Genomic DNA, 21,238 nt, shown 5'->3' on the forward strand with positions numbered 1-21,238 from the left:
TAGATTTTTCTGTTTGAAAAATTCGAACTAGTTTTTGGCAAGCAACAATTTAAACTGGCCACCCATCCTTCCGTCCATAATAGTTTTCTGGACAAACGGGGTTTTCAGGCCACATAAGTTAAGTATTTGGGGAGTTTGTGTTTGATAGGGGGACTTGGTTTTTAATTTATTTCTGGGTATCTGCAAATTTTTCATGTGGGTTTGCAAATGCCTAGGTTTTAAAACCATAATCAAATCACTTTGAATAAAATCATATTCGCAAAAAAAATTTCAAAAATCACTTGACTTTACTGCAAATAAAGCATTCGTTCATTCTCAGCAACATTTATGTGTATTGTTGAACATTTAGGGTTTTCAAGTTAAAAACAACAAGTACAAAAGATGAATATTTACCGAAGTGCATAATACTTTGGGAAGTTCCTGTATTAGCCACTACTCCAAATATAAAAGCAATAGTATGCAAAGTAAGCGCCATGTTAGTTTAATAACACTAATCACTTAAAACAAAAAAATGCATGCTAAGTTCGGGCGGGTGTAATCTTATGTACCCTCCACCATAGATCGCATTTGTGAAGTTCTTTGAATGACTCTTTCAAATATATATCAGCTATACCGAGTTGCAAATTCAAAATAGCAAATTTTGCCCATGAAAAATAGCAAATAGCAAATTTTGCCTATCAATGAGTGCAGTCCGATTCAAGTTTAAGCTCAATGATAAGGGGCCTCCTTTTAATAGCCGAGTCCGAACAGCGTGCCGCAGTGCGACACCCCTTTGGAAAGAAGTTTTACATGGCATATTACCTCACAAATGTTGCCAGCATTAGGAGGGGAAAACCACCGCTGAAAATGTTTTCTGATGGTCTCGCCAGGATTCGAACCCTGGCGTTCAGCGTCATAGGCGGACATGCTAACCTCTGCGCTACGGTGGCCTCCAGTTATACCGAGTTATTTACCGATATTGATCATACTTGTCAAGGCTGTTAGAAGTCATAGAAAAATACCACCTCTAAAAATTTGAGAGAAATCGAGCAATAACTGCGCCCTCCAGAGGCGTAGAAAATCAATCTGGGAGATCGGGGGACAAACACACATTTAAATAGCTTCTATGGTTAAAACCTGAACTGTACCCTACACCACTACTCTGATAATGCTAAAATGTACGATTCGACTCAGAAATTCTTTCGGATTTGGCTCAGCCATGTCCGAGGGTCCGAGTATCCTCTCTTTGTCCGTCTATCGTCTTTTTGTAATCTATATGAAGATCTTAATTTGTGCAACTGTTACCTTTGTTACTAGGATTAGGGAAAAGGTTGTAGATGTGGCAATATGTTCGGAAAATTAAATCGATGAGGTTAAGGATTGGGGGGTCTCCATGGGTCACTTCTACTCGGACCATCGCTACATTAAGTGTAGAATTGCAGCGTCGAATCCGATAAGCTTCCGTAATATATTGAAAACCAACTGGACAAAATTCGGAAGACAACTCAGAGGAAGACTTGGCAAAGACACTTTGAATTGTCCAAGCATAGAAGACTGCAATTTTGAGGTCTTTTGAGATAGTTGCGAAAACGTCGACAGAGTTAATGCCGCCGCCAAGATGAAAAAGTTTCTCTCAAAAACCCATGTCCAAACAATGGAAGAGATGTTGAGGCTTTTGATGAAAACTTATATTCACAGGATACGGTGGGACTCACGGAGACACCGGAATCATGGAATAATGAAGTTAACCGAAGTCTTATCATTACATCATTACGTCAAGGAAGCCTTGAGGAGCTTTCAACTATTCAAATCACCCGGACCTGATGGAATATTTCAGGCGATACTACAAATGGAGGCCTACTATCCGGCACCTCATCTGGCCACTTTTTAAAAAACCTGGCAAGAGGCAAGGGTGGTGTTTATACCCAAGACCGATAAGAAAGTTATGCGACACCAAAGGCCTACAGGCCCATAAGCCTTACGTCCTTTCTACTCAAATCCATGAAACGCATTGTGGATAGTAGGACATCCAGCGAACTGCTTAAATACAAACAGCATGGTTATGCCAATGGAAGGTCGGTGGAGACTGCTCTGTACGAGGTTGTGCATAAAAAAGAAGAATCCTTCGATGCCAACCGCCAATGTGTCGGTTTGCATTGACATCGAGGAGGGGTTTAATTATGTGCGGGCCGACACATTGATCCAATCATTAAACCAGTACCGGGTGGACCGGGTCCTTAGAGACTGGACAAACCATATGCTAAAGATGAGGAGAAGTAGCATAGGGCACGCCATAGGGGGCATTTTATCGCCACTCTTATGGGTGACTTATTTGTGGTGGGTATCTATTACGTATGCTGACTGATGAGGCAATTGAAGGCGCCTACTACGCAGATGATGTTATAAAACGTTTAAGAGGTAAAGGTCCGAATCAGCTATGCAGAAAAAAACCGAAATGATCTCGAAGGTGCAATGTGCACTTGAAGATGACTGAAATCTGCCTATATTACCTGTCTGCCAAATTGACTCAATACGTTTCCTCAACAAAAAGATTTTGATATTTGACAAGGTCAAATACTAAGGAGTGATCGTGGACAGGAAACTGAAATGGAAGTTTTACATTCAAGAGCATACAGAGAAAGCAAATACATGGTGGCCACTATCTAAACGGGAAGTAGGCTCGAAATGAGACATTAGTTCGAATTAGATTAGACTTTCAAAATAGAGAAATCGAGCTGAAACTTTGCACAGATTCCCTTTGTCTACAGGCAGGTTAAGTTCGATGATGGGCTTTATTGGATTATATCTTGCTATATGCCGCATATAGACCGATCTGCCGATTAAAGGCCTTAGACTCATTTAAGCCACACTTTTTACCCGATTCGCTGATATTGACACATTGAGATGTGTTAGGCCCCTCGAAATCTGTACAGAGTGTGGTTTAGAACGGTCTCTATTTATATATGGCTGCCATACATACCCATCCTCCGTTAAGTTCTTGAGCACATAAAATTCGTATTTACTACTCGACTCGCGATTAAAGGTCTAGGGGCTATAAAAGGTTTATTTATTATCCGTTTTATTATACCCACCACCGAAGGATAGGGGGTATTTTCATTTAATCATTCCGTTTGCAACACATCAAAAATCAATTTCCGAACCCACAAAGTATATACATTTCGGATCGTCGTGAAATTCTAAAACGATTTAACGATGTCCGTGTGTCTGTCCGTCTATCCGTCTGTCTGTTGTAATCACTCTACAGGCTTCAAAAATTGAGATATTGAGCTGAAGTTTGGCACAGATACGTATTTTTAATGCACGTTGGTTAAGTTCTTGAACGGGCCAAATCGGACTATATTTGGATATAGCTGCTATATAGACCGATTTTTCGATAAAGGGTCTAATGCCAATAAAAACTTTATTTTTCGTCCGATTTTGGAGAAATTCGAAACAGTGAGTAGCTCAAGGCTTCCCGACAACAGACACAAATATGGTTTAGATCGGACGATATGTAGATACAGCTCCATGTAGACCGATCTCCCGATAAAGGGTCTGAAGACCATAAAAGCTTTATTTATTACCCGATTTCGCTAAAATTTTCAACAATGTGTTATTTTAGTATTTCCAACATCTGATTAGATCGGTTAGATATGGATTAGATCGGTTCATATTTAGATATGGCTGCCATATAGACCGATCTACCAATAAAGGGTCTGAAGCCCATAAGAGCATCATTTATTATCTGATTTCGCTGAAATTTAAAACAGTAAGTGATTTTAAGCCTCCCAACATCTAATGTAAATATGGTTCAGATCGGACTATATTTAGATACAGCTGTCATATACACCGTTTTCGCGATAAAGGGTCTGAAGGCCATAAAGGCTTTATTTATTACCAGATTAGTGTGTTAATTTAAGCCTCCCAACGTCTGACCTAAGTATGGTTCAGATCGGACTATATTAAGAAATAGCTGCCATATAGACCGACCTTCCGATGAAGAGTCTGAATCCAATAAAAGCTTTACTTTTTATCCGATTTCGTTAAAATTTGAAACAGTGAGTGATTTTTAACCTCCTGTCACCCGACCTAAATATGGTTCAGATCAGACTATATTTAGATATAGCTACCATATAGACCGATCTGCCGATAAGGGATCTGAAGCCAATAAAATCTTTATTTATTACCTGACTAGCTGACCCGTGCCCGCTCCGCTGCGCCTTCTTTTACTTTATATGGAACAAAAGTTTCCTTGGAATATTTATTTTCGAAGATTTTTTAGTGAAATACCATGCTAACTTAACTAAGAGTTTAACAATATATGTGCCTTTATCTGAATCCCATATGATCTTTATTGGTCTACGAATTTAAGTTTGGATGTAAGGTGTACTCCATTCTTAAAATACTTCATTTCATCCCGATATTCTCATGATTTCTGATTAAGTGGTGTTTTCGGGGGAGAGGTACTTGGCCCTGAAAAAATATCAGCATCGTGCTCTTCTCTCAAATATCATTTATTTAAACCCCATATTGCCATTGGCTTAAGAGGAGTTTATAGGATGAGGCGTCCCCCAAACACATGGCCACAAAATAGGTTATCAAATTCGTTTTCTAAACTCAAATTCCTTTCATTTGAGCCACATATTGACATGGTCGAAAAATTTTTTCCCTTTGGGAGTGTTTTGGGAAAGGGGTGATGCCCTAAATACATGGTCCTACATTTGGATATCAAATTCGTATTCTACTTCAAATACCTTTATTTGAGCCCCATATTGCGATGGTCAGTAAAAAGTTGCTGGATGTGGGGTATTTTGGGAAAAAATTGGAGAAAATTGGTCCCGAAAATGGGTATCAATTCTTGCTCTACCCCCCAATACATTTACTTTAAGCTCCACATTGACATGGTCAGTAAATAAGCCCAATTAAGGGGTGTTTTGGGGATTGGGGAGGTCCCCCAAACACTAAGCCCGGAAAATATATCAGCAACGTGCTCTATTCTCATATATCTATATATCATTTATTTGAACCCCATATTGCCATTGCCCTCAAAATTGGATATCAAATTCGTTTTCTAATCTCATTTAAACTCCTTATTGCAAAAGACAGCAAATATATCTAGTTTGGGGTATTGGCCCTAAAAACTATGAATAGTTATTTCCACTCTCTTTAAGACCCAAATTGTCTTGGTGAGCAAATACGTCGTATTTGGGGGTTGCTATAGTGGTGGGACGTCTGCCGTCTGCTAGACATTTGGGTCCTAATGTTGATATCAGATACGTGGTATACTCCCACATTCCTTTAATTTGAGCCCCATATTTCCATAGTCGGCAAACATGACCGCCTTGGGGGAGTTTTAGGGGATGGTCGGCCACTCAGTGAGTTGGCCTTGAAAATATATATCGCATTCGTTTGCCATGGTCGGTAAATATGTCCGATTTAGGGGTGTTTTGGGGCTTGGTGTGGTCCCCCTAGCACTTGGTCCAACAATTGGTATTTTTAGGGTACTATATGAGAGCACACAAAATTTCATTTAAATCGCACCACCCATCTCCGAGATCTGGCGTTTCTGAAAATTAAGGTAAGGGGGAGGGTCCGCCCCCCTTAAAATATCGAAAAATTTAGTACCCTATTTTCACCACGGGGTCATTATGGATGCATAATCTGTGAAAATTTCAAGAAAATCGGTTTAGCCGTTTCTGAGTCTATAAGGAACACACAAACATACAAACAAACACAAATTGATTTTTTATATAAGATTTCGCTGAAATTTGAAACAGTGAGTAGGTCAAGACCTCCCAATATCCGACCTAAATGTGGTTCTGATCGGACAATATTTAGATATTGCTGGCATATAGACCGATCTGCCGACTGAAACCCATAAAAGCCTTATTTATTACCCGATTTCACTGTAATTTGAAACAGTTAATTTTTCTGAGCCTCACGATATCCGACCTTAATATGGTTCAGATCGGTTTATAATTGGATATATCTTTATTTAATAGTGACATATATATTAGACCACTCAATATCCGTGCAGAATTTTGGTGGTTAAGTTATTCAATTTTTACCGGATTGTGACGAAATGGGGTTTACATATATACCCGAGGTGGTTCCGCCCGGCCGAACTTAATGCCTTTTTATACCCTCCACCATAGGATGGGGGTGTATACTAATTTCGTCATTCTGTTTGTAACTAGTCGAAATATTCGTCTGAGACCCCATAAACTAAATATATTCTAGATCGTCGTGAAATTTTATGTCGATCTAGCCATATCCGTCCGTCTGTCCGTCCGTCCGTCTGTCTGTCGAAAGCACGCTAACTTCCGAAGGAGTAAAGCTAGCCTCTTGAAATTTTGCACAAATACTTCTTATTAGTGTAGGTCGGTTGGTATTGTAAATGGGCCATATCCGTCCATGTTTTGATATAGCTGTCATATAAACCGATCTTGGGTCTTGACTTCTTGAGCCTCTAGAGTGCGCAATTCTTATCCGATTCGGATGAAATTTTGCACGACGTGTTTTATTATGATATTCAACAACTGTGCCAAGTATAGTTCAAATCGGTCCATAACCTGATATAGCTGCCATATAAACCGATCTTGGGTCTTGAGTTCTTGAGCCTCTAGAGTGCGCAATTCTTATCCGATTTGAATGAAATTTTGCACGACGTGTTTTGTTATTATACCCAACAACTGTGCGAAGTATGGTTCAAATCGGTTCATAACCTGATATAGCTGCCATATAAACCGATCTGGGGTCTTGACTTCTTGAGCCTCTAGAGTGCGCAATTCTTATCCGATTGGAATGAAATTTTGCACGACGTGTTTTGTTTTGATATCTAACAACTGTGCCAAGTATGGTTCAAATCGGTTCATAACCTGATATAGCTGCCATATAAACCGATCTGGGGTCTTGACTTCTTGAGCCTCTAGAGTGCGCAATTCTTATCCAATTGGAATGAAATTTTGCAAGATTTTTTTTATTGTTACTTTCAATAACTATGTCAAATAAGGTTCAAATCGGTTCATAACCTGATATAGCTGCCATAAAAACCGATCTGGGATCTTGACTTCTTGAGCCTCTAGAGGTCGCAATTATTATCCGATTTGCCTGACGACGTTTGTACGACGGATTCTCTCATGACCATCAACATACGTGTTTATTATGGTCTGAATCGGTCTATAGCCCCATACAGCTCCCATATAAATCGATCTCTCTATTTTACTTCAAGAGCCCCCAAAGGGCGCAATTCTTATTCGAATTGGCTGACATTTTATACAGGTCTCCAACATATAATTTAATTGTGGTCCAAACCGGACCATATCTTGATATCGCTCTAATAAAAGAGCAAATCTTTTCTTATATCCTTTTTTTTTGCCTAAGAAGAGATGCCGGGAAAAGAACTCGACAAATGCGATCCATGGTGGAGGGTATATAAGATTCGGCCCGGCCGAACTTAGCACGCGTTTACTTGTTACTTGTTATAATTAGCACAGTGAGTTGGCCTAGGTATGCCGGAATCTGTATCGGGTATAGTTCAATTCGTACCATATTTGGACAATATAGCCCCCATTTAGACCGATATACCGATTGAAGGTCTTTTACAAAGGCGAGTATTTATTAACCGATTTTGCTGAAATTTGGTTCAGTTAGTTGTATTAGTTCCTAACATAAAAGGATGGTTGTTGCTCCTTCCCCAATATAGTGCAAATCGGACCATACTTGAATATAGCTCCAATTGGTGCTTTGCACCCAAGCCCAATTATTGATTTCGCTGAAATTGGAAAAAGTGAGTTGTAGTAGATTCATTGACGTTCGTGCCGAGTTTGGTTCAGAACGGACCATATTCCGATATAACTGCAATAGATTCATAAATAGTGCATTTTTATACCCACCACCGTAGGATAGGAGGTATATTCATTTAGTCATTCCATTTACAACACACCGAAATATCAATTTCCGACTTTACAAGGTATATGTATTTCGGATCGTCGTAAAACTCTAAGATGATAAACGATGTCCGTGTGTCTGTCCGTCCGTTTGTTGTAATCACTCTACAGCCTTCAAAAATTGAGATATTGAGCTGAAATTTGGCACAGATTTTTGATGCGCGTTGTTCTTGAACGGGCCAAATCGGATATAGCTGCTAGATAGACCGAATTTCCGATAAAGGGTCTAATGCCCATAAATGCTTTATTTTTCATCCGATTTAGTGAAAAAGCAGTCTTAGACTTCCCGACATCTGACCTAAATATGGATCAAATCGGACTATATTTAGGTATAGTTGCCATATAGACCGATCTCCAGATAAAGGGTCTAAAGCCTATAAAACAATTAGTAGTTTAACCGATTTCGCTGAAATTTGAAACATTGAGTAGTTTTACGGCTCTCAACATAGGACCCAAATATGGTTAGATCGGACTAAATTTAGATATAGCTGCCATATTGACCAATATCCCGATTAAGGGTCTGAAGCCCATAAAAACTTTATTTTTTAACCGATTTTGCTGAAATTTTTAATAGTAAGTAGTTTACGCCTCCTAACATACACCCAACTATGCTTCAGATCGGACTATATTTAGATATAGCTGCCATATAGACCGATATGCCGATAAAGGGTCTGAAGCCCATAAAAGGTCTATTTTTTAACAGATTTTCCTGTAATTTGAAACGATGGGTTGTTGCTCAAAAAGTAATTGCGGATTTTTCATATAGTCGGCGTTGACAAATTTTTTCAACGGCTTGTGACTCTGTAATTGCATTCTTTCTTCTGTCAATTTTAATATGGAGCCCACAAAGGAGCATTTTCGTCATATTTTACTTTATTATTTCCGTAAAGGAAAAAACGCGGAGCAGGTTGCTAAAAAGTTACGAGATGTATATGGTGATAAAGCCTTAAAAGGAAGACAGTGTCAAACTTGGTTTTTGCAAATTTCGTTCTGGAGATTTTTCGCTTAAAGATGAGCCACGTTCAGGTCGGCCAAATGAAGTTGATGATGACCAAATCAAAGCATTAATCGAATTGGATCGTCATGTAATTGAGCGTGAGATAGGAGAGAAGTTAAATATACCAAAATCAACCGTTCATTATCACATAAAAAGTCTTGGACTGGTGAAAAAGCTTGATATTTGGGTACCACATGTATTAAAAGAAATTCATTTAACAAACCGAATCAACGCTTTTGATATGCACCTTAAACGCAATGAATTCGATCCGTTTTTAAAACGAATCATAACTGGAGATGAAAAATGGATTGTTTACAACAACGTTAGTGGAAAACGATCATGGTCCAAGCATGGTGAACCAGCTCAAACTACTTCAAAGGCTGATATCTACCAAAAGAAGGTTATGCTGTCTGTTTGGTGGGATTGGAAGGATGTGGTATGATTTGAGCTGCTTCCAAGGCAGCTATTAATTCGATTAATTCGGCCCTGACCTTGCACCATCAGAACTCCTTAAATGGTAAAACTTTCGGCAATGATGAGGCTATAAAATCGCACTTGGTTCAGTTTTTTGCAGATAAAGGCCAGAAGTTCCATGAGCGTGGAATACTAAATTTGCCAAGAAGATGGCAAAAGGTTATCGAACAAAATGGCAATTATTTATTTGATTAAAGTTCATTCCAAGTTATATTAAAAATGCATTTACTTTCTTTTAAAAAATCCGCAATTACCTTTTGTGCAACCCAATATTTCTCCCGCCATCCGTCCCAAATATGGTTCGGATCGGACTATATTTAGTTGTATTTGTGTATATTTAGTTATACAACATGGCTGTCGAAAAGCCTAACATAAGTCAATGTGTCAAATTTCAATTAAATCGGATTATAAATGCGCCTTTTTCGCGGCCAAGACTTTAAATCAAGATATCGGTCTATATGGCAGCTATATGCAAATCTTGATCGATCTCGACCAAATGGCAGAAATATGTGGAGCGGCTTAACTTTACCCTCTATACCAAATTTTGACAACACCGGACAATTAATGCGCCTTTTATGGGCCCGAAACCTTAAGTCGAAGGGCCTTACACAACTCACGGTCCCAAACTGCGGCGACATCGGACAATAAGTGCGCTTTTTATGACCCCAAAACCTAAAACCGAGAGATCGGTCTATATGGCAGCTACATCCAAATCTGGACCGATCTGTTCCATAATGCAGAATTATGTCAAGGGGCTTAACTTAATCACTGTCCCAAATTTCGGCGACATCGGACAATAAATGCGCTTTTATGGGCCCAAAACCTTAAATCGAAGAATCGGTCTATATGGCAGCTATATCCACATCAGGACCGATCTAACCAAATTTACGAAGGATATCGAAGGGCCTAACACAACTCACTGTCCCAAATTTCAGCAAAATCGGATAATAAATGTGGCTTTTATGGGTCTAACACCCTAAATCGGAGGATTGGTCTATATGGCAGCTATATCCAAACCTGGACCGATCACAAAGGATATCGAAGGGCCTAACACAACTCACTGTCCCAACAGTGATTTCAACAGACAGACGGGACATGTCTAGATCGTTTTAGATTTTTACGCTGATCACGAATATATATACTTTATAGGGTCGGAAATGGATATTTCGATGTGTTGCAAACGGAATGACAAAAAGAATATTCTCCCATCCTTCGGTGGTGGGTATAAAAATTAAACCAGTAAGGAAAGGCAAAATTCGGGCGGAGCCGACTATATAATACCCTACACCACCGTGTCTACATAATACTTTACTGTATAGCACTTTTGTCCAAATTTTGTCTGACTTTAATTTTGCATTCCTATTAAAATATCGAATATAACCTTTTTCGATTTTCTTACGATTGTACGAAAATTGTGGCTTCTACAGCCTAAAAAAACAGATGTACATGGGAGTTTTATCTAAATCTGATTCGATTTTGATGACATTTTTTGCGACGTCAAATAAATCATCTCACGCAAAATTTTGTAAGGATGGGACCAAAATTGTGGCTACTACAGCTTTAAAAGGGCATATCGGATGAAAGATATATATGGAAGCTAAATATAAATCTGATCCGATTCTGATTACATTTTGCACACATGCTAGGACGTCAAAGAAAGCACTTCTTGCCAAATTTGGTAAAGACAGCACCATAATTGTGCCTTCTACAGTCTTAAAGAGAGATTTTAGAATGAGCGCAAAAGATCGAGGCGCTTGAAACGTTATTCTACGTTCGGCTAGTGGAAAAAATATTCTGCCATAGCCTATTAAAACAAAACAGTCTTAAAACACCATATCGGATGAAAGATATATATAGGTTCTACATATAAATCTGATCCGATTTCGATGAAATTTTGCACACATATTGGGACGTCACAAGAAGCACTTCGTGCTAAATTTGATGACGATCGGACCAAAAAAATGTCGATTTTCTCGAAATTAATAGCGTTCGTCCTTGGACCAAAAAAAAAAATACTTATGCAAAATTTTGTGAACATCGGACAACAAATGAGACCTTTACCTTGATTACAAGAATACATGGACAGACAGACAGACGGACGGACAGACGAACAGACGGACATAGCTAAATCGAATCAGGAAGTGATTTTAAGATGACCCGTATACTTATCGATGGGTCTATCCCATCTCCTTCTTAGCGTTGCAAACAAATGCACAAATCTATAATCTAACCCCTTTCCACATTGGTGGTGTAGGGTATAATTAGGTTTAAAAATGTAATTGGTTTTTGGAACCTTCTTTAATAGTCATATCTGCAAAAAGCACCAAAATGACTCATTCACACTTTTAACATTTTCGTTTTTTTGCACACTTCCATTGTTACACCTAAAGCATAACTTGCTGGTGGCCATCGAGTTTAACTGTTGTTGTCCCTTTTGCTGTCACCAAATAACTGGTTTGAAAATTTGTTTTTTTTCGACTAACACGAGTGTGTTTGTGATCATTATAAACTGTCTGTTCGATAAAATCGTTTCAACTTTAGTTCATTTTTTTTTCATTTAAATTTGTTTTGGAAACTTTCATTTGTAGCTAAGTTTACGTTGTATTACAATCTCAAATATAAATCATATTTAATCGTAATGGCTGACGTATACCAACAAACTAGCAACAAAAATGTTTCCATATCCACATATCCGGATCAGGTGTGGGGGGCCGTCCCACAGTTTCGTGGGCTTATAGCAAAGTTGGCCAAAAAAAGTAGGAGTTGAATTAAACTAGCATACTTATTTTTATACCCTCCACCATAAGATGTGGGGTATACTAATATCGTCATTCTGTTTGTAACTACTCGAAATATTCGTCTGAGACCCCATAAAGTATATATATTCTTGATCGTCGCGACATTTCATGTCGATCTAGCCATGTCCGTCCGTCTGTCCGTCCGTCCGTCCGTCCGTCTATCTGTCGAAAGCACGCTAACTTCCGAAGGAGTATAGCTAGCCACTTAAAATTTTGCACAAATACTTCTTATTAGTGTAGGTCGGTTGGTATTGTAAATGGGCCATATCGGTCCATGTTTTGATAAAGCTGCCATATAAACCGATCTTCGGTCTTGACTTCTTGAGCCTCTAGAGTGCGCAATTCTTATCCGATTGGAATGAAATTTTGCACGACGTGTTTTGTTATGATATCCAACAACTGTGCCAAGTATAGTACAAATCGGTTCATAACCTCATATAGCTGCCATATAAACCGAACTGGGATCTTGACTTCTTGAGCCTCTAAAGATCGCAATTATTATCCGATTTGCCTGAAATTATGTACTACGAATCCTCTCATGACCATCAACATACGTGTTTATTATGATCTCTATTTTACTTCTTGAGCCCCCAAAGGGCGCAATTCTTATTCGAATTTGCTGACATTTTATACAGGTCTCCAACATGTAGTAATATAATAATAGCAGAGCAAATATTTTCTTATATCCTTTTTTGCCTAAGGAGAGATGCCGGGAGAAGAACTCGGCAAATGCGATCCATGGTGGAGGGTATGTTAGATTCGGCCTGGCCGAACTTAGCACGCTTTTACTTGTTTTATATTAGAAGACTTAGAACAAAATTGGAGCATATAGGTCCACGTTTTAGAATAGGTCCCATATAGACAGGTCTTCTGTGCTGCTATTGTAGCAGAAGTTCTGTTATTACAGCAGTAGTACTGCAATTTCAGAGTGGCAGACTTACTGCTGCAAAACCTGATGTTCTCTTAACATAACTGCTGCTTAATTATGAAGGGGATGTTAGAACAAACAAGTAGGAGTGTGCTAAGTTCGGCCGGGCAGAATCTTATACACCCTTCACCATGGAAAGCATTTGTCGAGTTCTTTGCGCGGTATCACTTTTTAAGCAAACAAATAATAATGAATAAGAACTGTTATGCTGCTGGAGCTATATCAAGTTATAGTTCGATTCGAGCCATAAATGAACGGCTCATCGGCTCCAATATCGGTTTATATGGCACCCATATCAGGTTATTAACCGATTTAAAGCATACTTATCACAGTGGTTGGAAGTGACACCAAAACACCACGTGCGTGATTAAAGCCAAATCGGATTAGAATTGCGCTCTCTAAAAACTGAAGAAATCGAGACCCAATATCGGTTTATATGGCAGCTATATCAGGTTTTGAACCGATTTCAACCATACTCATAACTTGTTGAAAGTTATAATAAAACTCGTCATGCAAAATTTCAGCCAAATCGGATAAGAATTGTGTCCTCTAGTTGCTCAAGAAATCAAGATCCAAGATCGGTTTGTATGGCAGCCCATTTTGGCCCATTTACAATCCCAACCGACCTACACTGTCAAAAAGTATTTGTGCAAAATTTCAAGCGGCTGGCTTTACTCCTTCGAAAGTTAGCGTGCTTTCGACAGACAGACGGATAGACGGACGGACATGGATAGATCGACTTAAAATGTCATAAATTAAAATGTCATCGCTTTCAAAAGCCCAATAACTTGAGAATGTTCACATCCGCTAAATCAGATAGGTTCTTTAAGGAATGAAAACCTAAAGTGGAACCCCTTCTAACTGCTAGTACGGGCCACAAACACACAAAGTGTTCTATAGTCTCTTCTTCCTCGATGTCCCTACAGCTTCTGAAAAGTCGTTGCTGGCAACCTTCTGTCTGTCAGCATGTTTTCCGATTAGACAGTGACCTGTCATGACGGACACAATGAATGAGACGTCTGAACTGTTCAGCCATCTCGTTGAGAGATCTGCTACAGTCGAAGTCGGTTTTTGTGTTCAGAAATACGTTCTCCAGGGATTTAATGGCTGCCTGGCTGTCTAAGAAGATATTTATACCAATCGTCGTAATGACATTATATCTTAGCACCACTTCCTTAATTGCAAAGATCTCTGCTTGATACACAATGCAGTGGTCGGGAACCTCTTCGATATAACCAGTTCTGGATCTTTAGAGTACACCCTAAAGGTCACCTGGTCGTTTAGTTTGGAACCATCCGTATAAAAGTCTATGTAACTTCTGTTACCAGGGATATAGTAGTTCCAATCGGTTCTATCAGGAATAGTGGTATAGTAGTTTATATCATAAATGGGCTCAGGCAGGATGTAATCCATACTGCCTGGAACATCGGATATTGTATCAAGTATAAAACAGGTCCGTAGCCGCCACATGATCAATGAGAAAGCTCTCTCAACCTCACGGCATTGGGCGCTGCAATTTGAGTAGCTACAATGTCCAGAGGCACAAGATGTAAAGTATACGAAGAATATATATACTTTATTATTAGTATATATGTATGTATATATAAATTAGTATACCCCCATCCTATGGTCGAGGGTATAAAAATAAAACACAAATGTAAATTTGTGTTTCAGTTGATGTTTATTATCACCTAGATATGTCCGTCCTTCCGTCCGTCCGTCCGTCTGTCCGTCCGTCCGTCCGTCTGTCCGTCCGTCCGTCTGTCCGTCCGTCCGTCCGTCTGTCTGTCTGTCCGTCCGTCTGTCGAAAGCACGCTAACTTCCGAAGGAGTAAAGATAGCCGCTTGAAATTTTGCACAAATACTTCTTATAAGTGTAGGTCGGTTGATATTGTAAATGGGCTATATCGGTCCATGTTTTGATATAGCTACCATATAAACCGATCTTGGGTCTTGATTTCTTGAACCTCTAGAGTGCGCAATTTTTATCCGATTAGAACGAAATGTTGCACCACGTGTTTTATTATGATATCCAACAACTGTAGCAAGTATGGTTCAAATCGCTCCATAACCTGACATAGCTGCCATATAAACCGATCTTGGAGCCTCTAGAGTGCAAAATTCTTCTCCGATTGAAATGAAATTTTGCACGACGTGTTTTAATATTATTACCAACAAATGTGGAAAGTATGGTTCAAATCGGTCAATAACTTGATATAGCTGTCATATAAACCGATCTTGGGTCTTGACTTTTTGAGCCTCTAGAGGACGCAAGTCTTATCCGATTTGAATGAATTCTGGCACGTAGTATTTTGTTATGATATCCAACATCTGTACCAAGAATGGTTCCAATCGGTCCATAACCTGATATAGCCTTCATACAAACCGATCTTGGGTCTTGATTTCTTGAGCTTCTAGAGGGCGCAATTCCTATCCGATTTGGCTGATTGGCTGAATTTTGAACGACGTATTCTATTCTTACTTTCAACAACTGTGCCAAATAAGGATCAAATCGGTTCATAACCTGATATAGCTGCCATATAAACCAATCTGGGATTTTGACTTCTTGAGACTCTAGAGGTCGCAATTATTATTCGATTTGCCTGAAATTTTGTACGACGGATCCTCTCATGACCATTAACCTACGTGTTTATTAAGGTCTGAATCGGTATATAGCCCGATACAGCTCCCATATAAATCGATCTCTTTATTTTACTTCTTGAGCCCCCAAAGGGCGCAATTCTTATTCGAATTGGCTGACATTTTACACAGGCCTTCAACATATGATTTAATTGTGGTCCAAACCGGATCATATCTTGATATCGCTTTAATAGCAGAGCCAATCTTTTTTATATCCATTTTTTGGCTAAGAAGAGATGCCGGGAAAAGAACTCGACAAATGCACTCCATGGTGGAGGGTATATAAGATTCGGCCCGGCCGAACTTAGCACGCTTTTACTTGTTTTTGTTCACATTGGCAGAACAAAAACAAAAATGCGAGCTAGCGCAGCAACATTTCGAAATGTATAGCAATAGATGGGTCAGGTAGCTTCTTTACAATAATATTCAACAAATTAAAACAATCTCTTCCAACAAAATTTCTAAGAAATTTCTAAAAAAAAGCCTAAAGCAATCAAAAGAAGTAACAGGAAACCATAAAAAGTAGCATACAAATTTTTTTCAGTAGACTTGTGTATTCGACACAGCAAATTTTGTTAGTTGAAATAGCAGTAAGAAATGTTTGCTAAGCATCAATGTGTTTGCTAAAACAGCAGTAATGTCCGCTTTCCCATTTTCAGTAGACAAAAACTGCTGTTCTAGCAAACATTTTTGTTGTTTTGACCGATCTCACGGTTAATGGTTTTGGCCTATAAAAGACATATTTTTTTAGCCGATTGCGCTGAAATTTCGATCTGTGAGTTATACAAAACCTCTCAAAGCCCATACAGAGAATGTTCCAAATCGGACCATACTTGGATATAGGTAACATATAGACTGATCTTTCGATTTTGGGTCTCGGGACCGTAAAATACATACTTGTCATCCGATTTTGATCAACTTTGGAACAGACTTCTCTCCAAGCAATCTATAAATCCAATCAGGTCATATTTGCGTATAGCGTTTGGAGCTCTCTAGATAATTTTTACTCGATATCTGGTTTTTAAATTGTTTTTCTAGGTAAATAAAGCTAACTTTTACATTTCGCTTTTACCCATATCGCTTTTAGGCAATGTCTACCATGGATGTTGGAAATCAAAATAACCCACTGCGTGCAAAATCTCAGACAAATCGTCTAATAATTTCGGATTCCAAATGCTCAATATGTCAAATCGGGAGATAGGTTTATAGATTTTTGACGGATTTAGACGAATTGTCACTCCGTGACAAATTTCAGCCAAATGGGAAAATATTAGAGTTTCTAGTGGCGTAAGAAGCCAAATTAAGGCAAGTAAATGCTGCTGATACTTTTACAGATTTTTTGACAAATCGGACAAAAATTGCGGCTTCCAGGGGCTCAAGAAGTCAATTTGTGAGATCGATTTATATAGGAGCTATATCCAAATCTAAACCGATATGGCCCATTTGCAATACCCAACTACTTACGTCAATATTTATTATCTATGCAAATTTTCCAGCGGCTAGCCTTACGCGTTCGACCACTGTCGTGATCTCGACAGATGGGCGGACATGGCTAGATCGACTCAGGATGTCGAGACGATCAAGAGTATGAATATGACCCTTTTGTTACAAGACAAAGAAAACGACTTTGTGAAAGCAAAATTAACTTATCTCAATCTTTACTTGAATTATTAAATGAAATGCATTAAGTTTATATTTTTTTTTTCAAAAGACACTTCGCATCACCCATATTATACTTCATATTTACTATTGAAAGATAAAAATTGCACAAAATTGTGCTGCAAAGGGAGATTTTTTAGCTATTATCTTTTTGGCTACACTGAATCGTCTCACAAACGAACAACTATTGCAAATTATTGAATTTTATTATCAAAATGCGTGCTCTGATAAGAAAGTTCTTCCATTGAGCGATTTATGGCTCAATGGGTACGCAAATAAGCACAATTGTCGATTTTGGAGGGAAGATCAGCCAGAAGCATTGCATCCATAAAAAGTCACAGTTTGGAGCGGTGTATGGGCTGGTGGCATAATTGGACCGTACTTCTTCAAAGATGAAGCGAATCGTAAGGTAACTGTGAATGGTGAGCGCTATAGTGAGATGATATCAAACTTTTTTTTCCCAAAATGCAAGAGCTTGACTTGCATGACATATGGTTTCAACAAGACGGTGCCGCATGTCACACAGCACGCGTTGCAATGGACCTATTGAGAGACGAGTTCCGTGAACATTTTATTTCAAGTTCGGGACCGGTCAATTGGCCGCTTAGATTGTTCGATTTATGCGATCGTACCTTTAGACTATTGTTTGTGGGGCTATGTCAAAGCTCATATTTATATATAGAAGCCCGCTTCAATTGACACATTGGAAAGAACATTGAAGCATTTATTTGTGAGATACCTGCCGAAATGTTGGAAAGAGTATGCCAAAATTGGACTAAGCAGTTGGACCATTTGGGGAAATAATCTTCAAACATTAAATTATATCCACCGTACTTTAAATTTACTTTAATTGGCTATGACAGAGTATTTGTTCCACTAGCCGAACGTAGAATAGCGTTCCAAGCGCCTCGATTTTCTGCGCTCATTCTAAAATCTTTGACACCAAGTTTCAAGGTTTCTCCCACAACTTGATCTTTCCATCGGGCTTTTTGTCTTCCCGGTTTGCGTGTACCACCGCGTTTGCCTTCAAAAGACTTCTTTGCTGGAGCTTCTTCATCCATTCTGACAACATGACCTAGCCAACGCAGCCGTTGTATTTTGGTGTGTGTAACTATGCTATTGTCATCATACAGCTCGTGGTTCATACGTTGCCTATATTCTCCGTTAACCCAAAATGGTCCACATATTTTACGAAGAATCTTTCTCTCAAATACTCCAAGCACTGCCTCATCTGCTTTCACAAATATCCATGCTTCAGATACAGGTAGTATCAGTGTCTTATATATTGTAATCTTCGTCTGTCGTTTAATCTCAAAACTGGTGTCTTTCGTTTCGGTTACTGCGGTGTCGAGGTAGATAAAGTTATTGACTCGATGACTGATGATATCGATGTCGTCGGCATAGACGAGAAGAATGTGCTCTCTTGTGATTTGAGTGTGCCATATCTATTCACATCAGCATCTCGTATAATCTTCTCCAACAGGATATTAAAGAGAAGAGAACCGGCCGACACGGGATAACTATGACCCACACACAGGCTGGAACTTTGAGCTTCGACTTGTGTGGTGTCCATCGTTATCACAGGAAGCTTAGCTGAAAGCTACTGGGCACGTCCACAGGTTACGGATGTTGGAAAGCTCCGTTTTTATGCGGAGTAGCTGCAAATGCGGTCAGCGATTTTCGAGAGGAGAGTCTCAGTGAGGAGTCAGGTGGCACTGGCTCTTAATTAAATACTGAGTGCCAATGATACTCGAAATGACAAGGCGAGTTACTGGCGCCTTTTAATAACCAATGGCCAACATCAATGTCTGTTTCCAGGTTAGGGGCGGCCGGAGGCGAACGTCGGATCTTGGAGCAAGCGGCTCGCCACAACGAGGGATACATGTGCAATTCCACAGAACCCATGCAGTTGGGGCACTGGGCCAGTAACCCGCCCCCGTAAAACAAAGGAATAATAACAAGTAAAAAGGCGTTAATTTCGGCCGGGCCGAACTTTGGATACCCACCACCTCGGGTATATATGTAAACCATTTTTCGTCAAAAAAGGGGTGCAAAATTCATACCTTAAGCACCATAGCAGCTATATGTTCCGATTTGGACCAAAAGTAAAAGTCATTGTTCAATTGTATATTACAAAATATTGGTTTCTTTTAGTAGTTATATCTAAAAATAATAAACCGATCCGAACTATACACGACACGAATATCGAAAAGCATAAGTCAGTATGTCAAATTTCAGTGAAATCGGATTATAAATGCGCCTTTTATGGGGCCAAGACTTTAAATCGAGAGATCGGTCTATATGGCAGTTATATGCAAATCTTGATCGATCTAGACTAAATTGCAGAAATATGAGGAGGTGCTTAACGTCCCAAATTTCGACAACATCGGACAATAAATGCGCTTTTTATGGCCCACAAAACCTAAAACCGAGAGATCGGTCTATATGACGGCTATATTCAACTCAGGACCGATCTGTGCGATAATGCAGAAGTATGTCAAGGCACATAACTTAACTTACTGTCCCAAATTTCGGCGACATCGAGCAATAAATGCGCCTTTAATGGGCCTAAGACCCTCAATCGGAGGATCGGTCTATATGGCAGCTATATCCAAATCTGGACCGATCTGAACCAAATTGACGTAGGATGTCGAAGGGTCTAACACAACTCACTGTCCCAAATTTCAGCTAAATCGGACAATAAATGTGGCTTTTATGGGCCTAAAACCCTAAATCGGAGGATCGGTTTATATGGCAGCTATATCCAAACTGGACCGATCTGAGCCAAATTGACGAAGGATGTTGAAGGGCCCAACACAACGCCCTGTCACAAATTTCAGCAAAATCGGATAATAAATGTGGCTTTTATTGGCCTAAGACCCTAAATCGGCGGATCGGTCTATATGGGGGCTTTATCAAGATATAGTCCGATATAGCCCATCTTCGAACTTAACTTGCTTATGGACAAAAAAAGATTCTGTGCATAGTTTCAGCTCAATATATCTGTTTTTGAAGACTGTAGCGTGATTTCAACAGACAGACGGACGGACATGGCTAGATCGTCTTAGATTTTTACGCTGATCAAGAATATATTGTATATACTTTATAGGGTCGGAAATGGATATTTCGATGTGTTGCAAACGGAATGACAAAATGAATATACCCCCATCCTTCGGTAATGGGATAAAAACGGATAAGGACCATTGATTGAAATAAAGATTTCATGCATTTTCTGAATTTTATTTGTTTTCCTTTTTTTTAACTTTCTTATAGCTCTTAAAAAATCACATTTCGTAATAAGCAACTTAATCATGTTTTTCATTGAGCTAAGTTTGTGGATTCTATGTCCATATCGGACAACATTTTAATCTGAGCCGATTTAGTTCAAAACGAGTAAGAGCGTGCTAAATTTGGCCGGGCCGAATCTTATATACCCTCTACCATGGATCGCATTTGTCGAGTTCTTTGAGCGGTATCTCTTTTTAGGCAAACAAAGAATAATGAGTAAGAACTGTCATGCTATTAGAGCTATATCAAGTTATAGTCCGTAAATGAATTTATTTCTTAACATTGTAGAAACCTTTGTGCAATATTTCAGTTCATTCGGATAATGATTGCGCCTTGTAGGGGCTCAAGAAGCAAAATCGGGAGATCGGTTTATATGGGACCTGTTTGGGCTTTAGATCGATTTGACCATATTAGACACATATGTTCATGGGAAAAGCCGATGTACAAAATTTCGGCCAAATCGGATAATACTTATATAAGAAATCAAGATCCCAGATCGGTTTATATGGCAGCTATAACAGGTTATG

Source organism: Stomoxys calcitrans, chromosome 2 (assembly GCF_963082655.1).
Source record: "Stomoxys calcitrans chromosome 2, idStoCalc2.1, whole genome shotgun sequence".
In the NCBI taxonomy this organism is placed as follows: domain Eukaryota; kingdom Metazoa; phylum Arthropoda; class Insecta; order Diptera; family Muscidae; genus Stomoxys; species Stomoxys calcitrans.